Source organism: Polyodon spathula, chromosome 3 (genome assembly GCF_017654505.1).
Source record: "Polyodon spathula isolate WHYD16114869_AA chromosome 3, ASM1765450v1, whole genome shotgun sequence".
NCBI lineage: Eukaryota > Metazoa > Chordata > Actinopteri > Acipenseriformes > Polyodontidae > Polyodon > Polyodon spathula.
The window spans coordinates 16,760,063-16,773,054 of NC_054536.1; positions in this window are offsets into that span (position 1 = coordinate 16,760,063).

Sequence of the window (12,992 nt, forward strand, 5' to 3'; positions counted from 1 at the left end):
GTTACATGTATATAAAGCCGCCTGAATTAGCTTGCACCCAGTCGGGGCGCAGCACCTGAGCTTAATAATTAGTTTACTGTAATTATCTTAATTATTACAAAGAGGAACGTGTTCATCACTCGCACCCCCCGAGGTAAAGCCGGGGACTGTTGGGCAATAATATAAATACACATAATACAGTAGCGCTAAATGTACGCTGCAATTTATACAGTTTTGCTGTTTTATAGTGATGGGAATATTGAAGCCTCGTGACACTGAGCCGTGAACCAGCGCTTCACCAAAAGGTTCACTGATCTGAATCACCCGCAGCGCTTCGTACTTTAGTGCCACCTAATGGTAGATCTGCACAACACAATGTCCTTGAAGTTAAGGCATTACCAAAATGTACCGGAACTATCAATAACAGTGACACTGTGGACAGCCACACCGTTAGTTTACAGAGAAGGCAATAACCCTTAACATATTTTTGATACACATTATTAAGCAATTATTAATGCTCTCAATTACTGTATCTTCTGAAATGTTGGTTTACATACAAAGTACATGGTAAGGTATCTTGGGTGCTTCGTAATCCATAGTAATTTAAACATGTAAAATGAATGCCGGAAAGAAGTACTCGCAAAGTTCTTTGTGAAGGAAACCAAAAATCACAAAATGGTTTCTTTGGCTACAGATGGTTTAATAATCGACCGGCTCCTTGCTAATAAAACAGACAACATTTATACTGGTCTCTTGAAAAATGACTCGACCTTGTAAATATGTTAAGCTTTTCCTTCATCTTCCTTCATAACTTCTTTATACGAGGGATTAACAGTTTGCTTTTTATTCATGTATTTAAAATTGTCTGGATGTATTGATTCACTAAAATAATATGAATCATGTTATCATTTAAGGTCATACTGGAGGCGATCTAATTAAATCGTCATTTTCAATCACAAGAAATTTAAGGGCATATGCAAAGATCGAATGCACAACTGAGAGAGAACATGACTGCCAATGATAGTTTTGGGATATACCTGCTTGTCAGGTATTTGCTGAGCATTTTATATCAAAGCTCCGATAGGCAGCTCCGCGGAGTGACGTCCCCGGATCCCGCCTCACCAGGGTAATAAATAGTCACTGAGCGGAGAATCAGTCTCTTTGCATTGAATCCGCAAATGCGAGTGATGCGACCTCACAAGGTTGGCAGTCATCTTCTCTTTCAGGAAACCGGGGTTACATCCGTAACCTATCTTTCACTTTCAATTCAAAGATGACCGCCAATTACACTTTTGGGAAAGTATACCACAGCCGTCGTGAGGGAGAAAGAGTGGACAGCATCTGAGGGACATCTCTCTAGCACTATCTAGGGCTGGTGGTGTGAGCGTGCAACCTCAAGGACCCTGGCGCCTATTAAAGGCATAGAGGGATCTACAATAGTAAGTCAGTAGAACCTTGTAAATGTACGCGGGGTAGCCGCAGTACATATATTGGTCAACGAGGCACCTCTGAAGAGGGCCCATGACATAGCCACACCTCTGACTGAGTGTGTGGCCACCCTCCCAGTTGGGAGTAGGCCGGCATTAGTATACGCAGTTGAAACCTTGTCCACAATCCAATGGGACAGTCACTGCTTAGAGAGGGCTTGACCTCGGGTCCGTTCACCATGACAAACGAAGAGCTGGTCAGACTGACGCAGAGCTCTCGTTCTATTAACATAGCATCTCAATGTCGGAACTGGGCAGAGGGAATGTAATCTCCTATTTGACTCCTACACCAAAGGGGGTGGGAGGTGGAAAACCTCTAGTTCCACTGATTGATTCAAGTGAAATGAAGGAGACAACAGGGTTTGTTGCAACGATACCTTGATTCTATCGTCCCAAACGTGCATACAGGAACTGTGCACTGACAGAGCCTGTAGCTCACTGACCTGCTTAGCAGAGGTGAGAGCCTCCAGTACGACCTCTAGACTCCATTGTGAGAGGACGTCCTTTATCGGAGGATGTAACCTCCGAGCACCCTCATACACTTAGATGTTTTTGTGCAGCCACCGGGCCAGCTATACACGAGGTCTAAAAAAGCAACCACTTCTATATTTCAGTTCATTCAATATAACACTCTCTCAAAAACTAAAACATAGTTTCAGTACCTTATAGCAATACACCCAATACATGTGAGATATAATATTGTAGATAATATGCTTACCTCCTATTATAAGGAAAAGTAGCGTGAACAAAGGAATCAGAATTGTCTTGTGGAGATCTGCAAATGATGGACCACGTCACTCTGCCAAGCTGAGTCTTGATTGTGGTACCTCATTGTAAAAGATATAAGTTTTTATAGGTTTTTGTCTCCATTGCAATACATGGAGAGACTTAGAAATCACTTCTTATCTTTCTTTGGCACGCAACAACCTAAAAATTTAGAGCCATATGTCAGCAACTTTTTAAGATATGACACCCTTTCCAAACACTTGACCATGATCTCATCCGCTCATTTCTCTACCCCTCCTTTATCTAAAAAGTTAGGTGAAATATAGTTCACTATTCCTTTATTTTATATGTGTATACAAAAAGAATAATGTTACTTTGAGTATATGAGTGCTGTTTAAAATATATACAACACTATCAGTTATGATTATATTTGATTGTGTATTTGGTGCCTAAGTACATATTCCCTTACACCATTTTATTTTTCAAATTAGTTTTCCTTCTCTCTTAACAGGCGTGTGCTTAACAGATATTATAGGGAACTTCCATCTTATGTTTTTCCAATATAGAGTATCTCTTCATGGATAATCTATTTGTTTTTTATTTAAGTGTAAGACTATAATGTCTCTGTCCTATGAGTTTCTTAACAGCATGAACTCAGCTGAACTGCGGACGACCTCCTATTTTTTTCAGTAGCACACAAACCAGCTAAAACCGGTTCGCTAGTGGTACACCAATCTTCCCAATTTCCAGCGATGAGCAATGTTCCCCCTTCTTCTAGGGTGAGAAGATAATTTCCTTCGTTAAATTTTAACCTTGACGCTATGATCCTTTTGATAAAAGAATTCTCGCTCTGCGTGCCAACTATACCTCCCTTTACCAGGCACGGCTTTCTCTAAAAAACAGGCACACAGAAAATTCGGGAAGAAAGTTCACATGAAGTTTACCTTTTTCAAAACCTATCCTCTACTTTTAAAATTACTTTTTATTATCTGTTTAAGCTTCTTATTTTATATTTCAAACAACATCTCTTTATGTTGCATCATCTTTTAACTCAGAGTCAAACCAAACAGTTTATTCCCTATGGCACACGATTACTAACTATTTTAAATGTAAACTTATCTTGATGAGAAACAATTTCATGTCTATTATTATAACAGGCAGTGTTGAACCATGAGCCTTAGCTACTGGGATTCTCCATACAAAGGGATTCAATGTTTTACTGACCAGCCTAGCTGATTCAACGTTACTTGGGACACCCGCCTCTAGTAGATCTTGCAGAAATTATAATATAACTGTTATAGGGCAATACATGCTGGCCATGCAGCAGTTTTGAAAATATTTCCATTTATAGGCGTACAATGCTCTTCCGGAAGAAGTCCGAGCATTTTGTAGTGTACTCACTACTGCGTCTCAGATCCCTAGGGCGGACAGACTGTCCCGTTCCCCACAGTTGGAGTCTGCCCGGTTCTGGGTGCCTGAGGGTGCCTTTTGCCCGACTGAGGAGATCCATGCACACCGGGATCTACCAGGGCTGGCCATGCAGCAGTTGCAGAAATTCGAAAACCAGGTTCACCTGGGCCATTTGGGGTCCACCAGGAGAACTGCCACCTCCTCTCTCCTGACCTTCTCGAGGAAAGCAGGGAACAGCGGTATAGGCGGGAAAGCGTATAAAGGCAATTTGGGCCATTCGTGCGCTAAGGCGTCGATGCCTAGTGGACCTCCACGTACGCAACCACTGACATGTTGTCCGTGTGGACAAGGACATGTTTTTTGCGGAGCACAAAGAGAAAATATTGCAGAGCGAGGTGGACTGCTCTCAGCTCTAGCACATTTATGTCCAGGATCCACGGACTCCTCTACCTGCCCAGACCACCTCCCGACCAGAGCTGGACGCATCTGTCATGAGCACTTGACGCCTTTACTCAGGTGAGGGACTTGCCTCCACCAGCGTAGCGCTCTCCAGCACAGACGAGACACTGTCAGCCCATGTCTGAAAGGCATTGTGCTAGGCTTGAAGCGGTCGCATGTGAAGTAACCCCAGTTGAACGGCTGAAGATGATGCAGCAATCAGACCCAGTAGTTTCTGACACAACACTAACTGCACTGTGAACCTTGGTTGAAACAGGGCCAGGCAGTTGCAAATAGCAGCTAACCTGTCATCTGACAGGTGACTCGCATTGGAAGGGAATCCAGCCATTGACCCAAATTTCCAGGTGTTGTCTAAAAAGGTGTGTCTTGAGGAGGTGCCGGAAGGTGGTCAGGGACTGGGCGTTTCTGACATACGTAGGAGGGTCGTTCCACCACTGCAGGGCGAGGGTGGGCAAGGAGCAGGCTCTGGAGGCAGGGGAGCATAGAGCAGGTACAGCCAGTCTTCTAGGGCAGGCAGAGCGGAGAGGCCGAGTGGGGATGTAGGGAGATGTGAGGGTCTGAAAGGTAGCTGGGTGCAGTCTGGTCAAGGCATCGGTAGGCGAGTACAAGAGTCTTGAACAGGATGCGAGCGGTGATCTTAAGAACATAAGAACATAAGAAAGTTTACAAACGAGAGGAGGCCACTCGGCCCATCTTGCTCTTTTGGTTGTTAGCAGCTTACTTATCCCAGAATCTCATCAAGTAGCTTCTTGAAGGATCCCAGGGTGTCAGCTTCAACAACATTACTGGGGAGTTGATTCCAGACCCTGACAATTCTCTGTGTAAAAAAGTGCCTCCTATTTTCTGTTCTGAATGCCCCTTTGTCTAATCTCCATTTGTGACCCCTGGTCCTTGTTTCTTTTTTCAGGCTGAAAAAGTCCCTTGGGTCAACACTGTCAGTACCTTTTAGAATTTTGAATGCTTGAATTAGGTCGCCACGTAGTCTTCTTTGTCCAAGACTGAACAGATTCAATGCTTTTATCCTGTCTGCATATGACATGCCTTTTAAGCCCGGAATAATTCTGGTCGCTCTTCTTTGCACTCTTCCTAGAGCAGCAATATCTTTTTTATAGTGAGGTGACCAGAACTGCACACAATATTCAAGATGAGGTCTTTCTAGTGCATTGTACAGTTTTAACATTACTTCCCTTGATTTAAATTCAACACTTTTCACAATGTATCCGAGCATCTTGTTAGCCTTTTTTATAGCTTCCCCACATTGTCTAGATGAAGACATTTCTGAGTCAACAAAAACTCCTAGGTCTTTTTCATAGATTCCTTCTCCAATTTCAGTATCTCCCATATGATAGTTATAATGTACATTTTTATTTCCTGCGTGCAGTACCTTACACTTTTCTCTATTAAATGTCATTTGCCATGTGTCTGCCCAGTTCTGAATCTTGTCTAGATCATTTTGAATGACCTTTGCTGCTGCAACAGTGTTTGCCACTCCTCCTACTTTTGTGTCGTCTGCAAATTTAACAAGTTTGCTTACTATACCAGAATCTAAATCATTAATGTAGATTAGGAATAGCAGAGGACCTAATACTGATCCATGTGGTACACCACTGGTTACCACACTCCATCTTGAGTCAGTGGAGTGAGAGTTGCAGTGCAGTAATATGGGAGAAGCGAGGCAGAGAGAACACCAGTTGAGCAGCGGAGTTCTTGCACCCTTATAGTAACTGATATAGAAGAATCAGACGCTGGCAACTACCATGCTTTTTGAAAATCTCACATTGTTTCATCTACAGGAAATCATCAGTCAAAACATTTGGGTTTAACAGAATCCACAGCTGCTGTGTGCTGCAGTTGAAATGGATGTTAGATATAAGAAAGAATGGAAATGTAGATGTACACCTGTTCGTGTTCAGTTTTCTTTTCCTTGGAGTTTGGGGTGCACAATAAATAACTCAACTATTCTTTAAATGTCAGGAATCTAAGGCCTCTTTTAAATATACAACAAATATTTTTTTTTTAAAAGTTCCCTACTGTGTAACATTTTACAGTCACTTGTCTGTTCAATTTGTGTGCAATTAAATTTCCTAACAAAATGGGTTGGATTGTACAATTTACCTTGATTCAACAGCCACTGGTGTGTGCTTGCGTAAAAGCTACAGGTGTTATGCCAAATACTGTCTTAGGAAGAAAAAAGTCTAATTTTTAGTCAGTGCGCTTGTACATGCGTAGTTGATGCCATCTTGTAATCTTGTCTGCTAAAAACAGTCTCATTTCAATGTTTTGCATTGAAATTCTAATGATGGAAAGGTGAACACAAGAGCCAGTTTCTCTTCAAGATGTGTGACACTATTCTGCTACAGTAGTAAATGCACTAATTATCAGTACAATGTTCTTCGATCTTCCAAAGAATGTAAAGCAAATTACATATCCAATGAATATGGTTCTACAATATATTGCACATAATTACTTTATTATTACAATTGCACTGGAGTGACAAATACATCTAGGAGACACTATTTGGCAAAGCAAATACCCTTTCCTCCCATAGTGATATTGGTTTGAAATAAAAAATGACATTGGCAGGGCAAAAGCCCTACATGAAAATTCTGTGTGTTGGAAGATAGTGTTGACAGGTAGAGAAAATCCTTTGTTTGGGGGTTGTGGTGGAGGTGAGTGTAACCTGTCCTCTGTTGTGCGTATGCTCTGCGTATACTCTGTGTATTAAGAACATAAGAACATAAGAAAGTTTACAAACGAGAGGAGGCCACTCGGCCCATCTTGCTCTTTTGGTTGTTAGTAGCTTACTGATCCCAGAATCTCATCAAGCAGCTTCTTGAAGGATCCCAGGGTGTCAGCTTCAACAACATTACTGGGGAGTTGATTCCAGACCCTGACAATTCTCTGTGTAAAAAAGTGCCTCCTATTTTCTGTTCTGAATGCCCCTTTGTCTAATCTCCATTTGTGACCCCTGGTCCTTGTTTCTTTTTTCAGGCTGAAAAAGTCCCTTGGGTCGACACTGTCAGTACCTTTTAGAATTTTGAATGCTTGAATTAGGTCGCCACGTAGTCTTCTTTGTTCAAGACTGAACAGATTCAATTCTTTTAGCCTGTCTGCATATGACATGCCTTTTAAGCCCGGAATAATTCTGGTCGCTCTTCTTTGCACTCTTTCTAGAGCAGCAATATCTTTTTTATAGCGAGGTGACCAGAACTGCACACAATATTCAAGATGAGGTCTTACTAGTGCATTGTACAGTTTTAACATTACTTCCCTTGATTTAAATTCAACATTTTTCACAATGTATCCAAGCATCTTGTTAGCCTTTTCTATAGCTTCCCCACATTGTCAAGATGCAGACATTTCTGAGTCAACAAAAACTCCTAGGTCTTTTTCATAGATTCCTTCTCCAATTTCAGTATCTCCCATATGATATTTATAATGTACATTTTTATTTCCTGCGTGCAGTACCTTACACTTTTCTCTATTAAATGTCATTTGCCATGTGTCTGCCCAGTTCTGAATCTTGTCTAGATCATTTTGAATGACCTTTGCTGCTACAACAGTGTTTGCCACTCCTCCTACTTTTGTGTCGTCTGCAAATTTAACAAGTTTGCTTACTATACCAGAATCTAAATCATTAATGTAGATTAGGAAGAGCAGAGGACCTAATACTGATCCCTGTGGTACACCACTGGTTACCACACCCCATTCTGAGGTTTTTCCTCTAATCAGTACTTCCTGTTTTCTACATGTTAACCACTCCCTAATCCATGTACATGTGTTTCCTTGAATCCCAACTGCGTTCAGTTTGAGAATTAATCTTTTGTGCGGGACTTTGTCAAAAGCTTTCTGGAAATCTAAATAAACCATGTCATATGCTTTGCAATTATCCATTATCGATGTTGCATCCTCAAAAAAATCAAGCAAGTTAGTTAGACACGCTCTCCCTTTCCTAAAACCATGTTGACTGTCTCCCAGGACCTTGTTACCATATAGGTAATTTTCCATTTTGGATCTTATTATAGTTTCCATAAGTTTGCATATAATAGAAGTCAGGCTTACTGGTCTGTAGTTACCTGGTTCAGTTTTGTTTCCCTTTTTGTGGATCGGTATTACGTTTGCAATTTTCCAGTCTGTCGGTACCACCCCTGTGTCAAGAGACTGCCGCATGATCTTGGTTAGCGGTTTGTAAATTACTTCTTTCATTTCTTTGAGTACTACTGGGAGGATCTCATCCGGCCCAGGGGATTTGTTTATTTTAAGAGCTCCTAGTCCCTTTAACACTTCTGCCTCAGTTATGCTAAAGTTATTTAAAACTGGATAGGAACTGGATGACATGTGGGGCATGTTGTCAGTATCTTCCTTTGTAAAAACTTGTGAAAAGTAATCATTTAATATATTTGCTTTTTTTTTTCTTCATCTATGATTTTGCCATTTGTATCTCTTAAACATTTAATCTCCTCTTTGAATGTTCTCTTGCTGTTGTAATATTGGAAAAACATTTTGGAATTGGTTTTAGCTCCCTTAGCAATGTTCATTTCTATTTCTCTCTTGGCCTTTCTAACTTCCTTTTTGACTTGCGTTTGCAGTTCCGTGTACTCTTTCTGCGTACTTTCTTTTTGGTCCTTTTTTAATGCTCTATAAAGTGCCTTTTTTTGCTGAATATTTTTTTTTTTTTAATTGATCTATTAAACCATTTTGGCAATTTAGTTTTACATTTAGATTTGTCTACTTTAGGGATGTAATAGTTTTGTGCCTCTAGTACTACATTTTTGAAGAACAACCATCCTTCTTCTGTGGGTGTTTTCTCTATTTTACTCCAATCTACTTCTGTTAGTCTCTGTTTCATACCTTCATAGTTTGCTTTTCTAAAATTGTAAACCTTAGCTTTAGTTATTACTTTTGGGGTTTTAAAAAACACTTCAAATGAGACCATGTTGTGGTCTGAGTTTGCCAGTGGTTCTCTGACCTCTGTTTTAGTTATTCTGTCTTCGTTATTTGAAAAGACTAAATCAAGGCATGCCTCCCCTCTTGTCGGTGCCTTGACAAATTGTGTTAGGAAGCAGTCGTTTGTCATTTCCACCATTTCAATTTCATCCTTCGTGCTACCCACCGGGTTTTCCCATTTTATATGGGGGAAGTTGAAATCCCCCATTAGTATGGCTTCTCCTTTGCTACACGCATTTCTAGTGTCATTGTATAACAGATTATTTTGCTCACCGTCTGAATCTGGCGGTCTATAGCATGCTCCTATTATTATACCCTTTGAATTTTTGTCCGTTATTCTGACCCATATTGATTCGGCTTAATTTTCTTTGTCCAGGTTTAACACCTGGGCTTCAAGATTGTTTTTTATGTATAGCGCTGCCCCTCCTCCTCTTCTGTCCTGCCTGTCTTTCCTATACAGTGTATACCCACAAATATTATATTTGTCCCCATCACTTTCAGACAACCAAGTTTCTGTGACACCTATCACATCATAGTTACTTGTTAGTGCAATAGCTTCAAGTTCTAGAATTTTGTTTCTGATACTTCTAGCATTTAGATAAATACATTTAATGGTTGTCTTACCTGAGTTGTTGTTCTTGTTTTGATACGGTCTCCCTTCTGTTTTTTTGTTGATTTCTCCTTTCTAGTTTAAATGCTTCTGAACCTGCTCGAGGATTTTTTCTAAAAGTAGACTGGTTCCCTTGTTATTTAAGTGCAGTCCGTCCCGTCTATACAGACAGTCCTCGTTGTAGAATGTGGTCCAATGATCAAGACAGGTGAAGCCTTCCCGTGTGCACCACGTCTTCAGCCATGCGTTTTGATTAATTATTTCCACTGTCCATATGGTCCTTTGCAAGGTGCCGGTAGTATAGCAGAAAATACCACAGTTTTTGTTGTCTGTTTTAATTTCCTTCCTAGCTCTCTGAATTTGTTTTGCAGGGATTTTGGTCTGTCTCTTCCAATGTTGTTTGTACCGATGTGGACGACTACTACCGGCTCGTCTCCTGTTCGTTCTAGGAGCCTGTCCACGTTCTCAGTGATGTGCTTGACCGAGGCTCCCGGAAGGCAGCACACTGTTGTAGTAAGGGGACCAAACTGCGAATTGAACTTGCTGTGTTTCTCAATATGGAGTCCCCAACAATCATGACCTCCCTTCTTTTTGCTGTCCGGTCACCACTGTCAATAGGGTCCTGGATGTTGTTCCTTTCGTTCTCTTGTTGTTGGTTCTGCTCATCAAAATTCTGAAGTGACTCAATTTTGTTGGTTGTTTTGATTTCTGGTGGTTGTGTTTGACAAAGTTTCTTTTTTTCCCGGCTTCTGCCTACCTGGTCAGTGAAGGCGAATGCCCAGCCTGGCATCAGTGTTTGTACAGTAGTGTTTAGTTTAAACCTTTTATTTAGGCCACTGTTCCTGTTTGTGTATTTTTGTTAATTAAACATAAGCACCCAGTGCTTAAATTGCAGCTTCAAAGCCTCTGAGTCTCATTCCTGATGCTGTCCTGCTACATTTGGTGTCAGCGGTGAGATAATGATGGATCAGAATTAGTAAGGAGTTATTCAGTCAATCAGGCAATCCTAGCGTAACAACTTAAACATATTTATTGAATGTTCACCGCCTTTAAAAAAGGACTATAATTGTGAGAAAGTAACATTTAATCGAAAGAAGGCACTGCTAGCTTGATTGGTGTTTGCGTGCATAATTTAAGATTGCTTTTAGACAGCTGAATCAAGAACCCGTCGTGTGCGAGTCACTTCCTCTTTGTCTGTACAATCTTGAGAAACACACCCCTTTGGAAAACTACAGACCAGAGAATGTTTGCAGCGATCTGTTTCAACTGGGCTCTGCTGGTACCTGCTAATTAAACCAAAGAAAGAAGTACTCTTCGCTGTCCTGTTGGTGTAGATTTCAAGATGATTGGATTGAGCTTCTTTATGATTTTCATTACATTATTTTGTGAGTTTATCTATTTTTCATATAAACTAGCACTTGTAATATAACTTCAGATGCGTTACTAAACTAAACTCACGATAGAAGCAGCATTTTATCATGGTGATTCGGATGAATCGCATTATCACTTTTCTTCTATTATTTCAGATGGAGTGTTTTCTGTCTCTTTAGAACAGTCGCAGGTGTCTGTCACAAGACCAACAAGAAGAAGAGCAACTTTCAGCTGTAAAGCCGTCGGGTTCAACATTAATGATGCTTATATACATTGGTCTAGACAGAGACCTGGGGAAGGTTTAAAGAGGATATTGTACTACCAGAATGACGGAAAACATGAAAACGACCAAGGTTTTAATAAAGACCATTTCAAAGCTGAAAAACTAAGCGAGGAGTCCATCTGCAATCTCATTATAACCAGCGTGGAAGATAACGATGCTGGCAGTTATTATTGTGCTTATTGGGAATCAACATTGTGACTTAAAACGCAGCAGACGATCTACAGAAACCTTTTTCATCCTGGCACAGAAACAGAAAGGTTGTTATAAGTATTATTATATTATACATTGTAAAGATCGATTAGCGTCCCCTTTTCTTAGATTACCTTCGGAAAACATCACCTGAGATAAAAAGGTTATGATTATCCATCATTTAGGAATTTTTAAAGAACCATTATCTAAAATATAAAACCGCAGATTTCTAATTTGACCAAGTTTATTCATCAACATTCATAAGGAAAATAAAAACGACCCAAAGACGCAAATCAAAAATACTTATTGTAAAACATGAACAACATTAACGTTACAAACTTAATTGTAAACACAATTAATAATCTCCACATGTATACATCCAATGAATTGTGCATGAAAGACATCTAATTAGTATTTTTTAATATCAGATGCAATTAGTAATACAACTTTTAAAAAGGCATGGATTTTAAGAATGCTTAAAATTCAGCAAAATTCACAGTGGACAGCGTATCCATCTCTCAACGTCATTGTTTCCGCCTTTATGGAGAGGTGGCGCCTGTAGAAAGTACGCAGACCAGGCAAAAAAAAAAAAAAAATCCCTTTCCACAGTACAGTCACCAGAGGGTTAACAAACTCGCCACTTCCATTCCAGACCTTTCATTAATTAACCCAATTAAACCCCTGGCCAATGCCTCGAACATATACTTATTACACCGTCAATAGAACGGCGGCCCCTTCTTATTTAAAATAGTAAAGGTTATGTTGCTATATACAAAAGAAAGGTTTATGTAAAGTGCTTTTCTTTTAAACATTTCAGTTGTGCTTACTATTCTAAGTAAAAGATACAGCTTGGTTTTATTTTGGTTTCTTAGTTTAGCATGAGGTCTATATTTATGGAAACAATCACAATGTTGCCTGCCATTTAAAAAAAAGAAGGTTTTCAATTGAAGGTTGTTTGAACATGCCATGAAAATGTTGCTGCTATAAAGCTTGAAAATGAATGCAGAAATGAGTTAAGGTTTGAACGAAGGTCCTGTTTAAAGTCGATTTTACAATCAGCTCAAAAGGGGGGTTAATAAAAAATAAAAAATCTGTATCTCAAAAAGTATAGCAAATTAAGGAACCACGCTCGGCATACACATAGTCCCGGGCGTGTAGACGTGCAAGCATTATGGCAATGCTAATGGAGGCCTAGTTTTACAGAAATGGAACCCGAAAGATAACGGTCTGACATCATTGATGTCTGACGTCGTTGCAGGCAGAGCAACATGTGACTGTTGCATTGCACTGAATAGGGAGTCATGGGATATGTAGTTCAGCACACACGGGTCACATCTGTGTTTCTGTCTGGATTAAAATTGGTAATCAGTAATAATGTTTTTGTGCCTTCCACACTAGGGAAACATATATTTATAAGCACATATAAATATATATATATATATATATATATATATATATATATATATATATATATATATATATATATATATATATATGCACATGTTTGAGGATTTTTTTATTTCCCCCCTCA